Below are 1,026 nucleotides of genomic sequence, written 5' to 3' on the forward strand. Positions count from 1 at the left end.
TTAGTTCTGTGCTTTAACCCGTTGCGCCACCAAGGAGGGCCACAGTCCCTATTTTTATGAAGTTTATTGTTTTGAAAGCTATGAGTTAAGTTCTGAGACTTAAAAATTTCTAGATTCACAGTTCTTCTATAGTTGTTTACTTTCTCTTCAAAAATGAAAAATGCTGGATTTGTTCAGACTTGGACAGAATATCACTATTTCAATTTTCTTTCTATGTGCTTATTCAAATCATTCCCCATTAAAAATAATAAATTATGGCCCTTGCCGGTGGTGCAGCAGGTTAGGATGCAGCACTGCAAGCTAGCCATAGCCTATTCAGTGCAAGTTCTATCCCCTGTAGCATGGCAAACCTCTCCTGACCAGCCCACTGCCCCCGCCTCAGCAGCCTACTTTGTCAAGCTGCCTGTTTCTGCTCCCCACTCTGTATCTGGTGAAGCCTCTCACTGCCCTTGCACCTCTGGCTTGTACCCTAGTTCTGCATGAATAAATAAATCTTTTTAAAAAAAAAAAAAAAGATTATGGTTTACATGTTTTTTCCAGGTTAGCTGTGTTTTCTGTTTTATTGAATTTGGCTGATATAAAATTAGATCTTTATTCTTTGTTAATATGCATTTCCTTGATTGCTGATGATATCAAGCCACTTGTTTATTAGCCATTTATATTCCTTCTTTTTGTCATGTAGCTTAAAGAAGACATTAATCATAGACAAAAAAGATTAGTATTTCTTAAGACCTTAATATTCAGGAAGAAATCATTAAGAGTGAAAAGATAAGTGTGAGAGACACATACAAATAACAGAGGACTTGCATCCAGAATTCCTGCAGAACATTTAATTCTAATTCACTTTTTGGGCTCCCTAATAGATATACCACATTAGGTGAGCCATGTTTTCTAAGTTTCTTGAGGCCACCAAAGGAAAACTGATGTGTTAAGTATGTTTCCAGGACTTCCTAAAACATAGTAAATTTGACTTCTAAAATATCCCTTACTCATTAAGATTGTTTTTGAGATTTTTTTTTTTTTTTT

General features: G+C 35.7%; 1 protein-coding gene across 1 annotated transcript in view; it reads left to right on the forward strand.

Moving 5' to 3' along the window:
* The window catches only part of CEP76 (centrosomal protein 76kDa), a 25,221-nt gene that overhangs the window by 20,869 nt on the left and 3,326 nt on the right, over positions 1 to 1,026 (forward strand). The window lies entirely within an intron of this gene.

This window comes from Condylura cristata, unplaced genomic scaffold, assembly GCF_000260355.1.
Source record: "Condylura cristata isolate star-nosed mole 26May11 unplaced genomic scaffold, ConCri1.0 scaffold00016, whole genome shotgun sequence".
Lineage (NCBI taxonomy): Eukaryota > Metazoa > Chordata > Mammalia > Eulipotyphla > Talpidae > Condylura > Condylura cristata.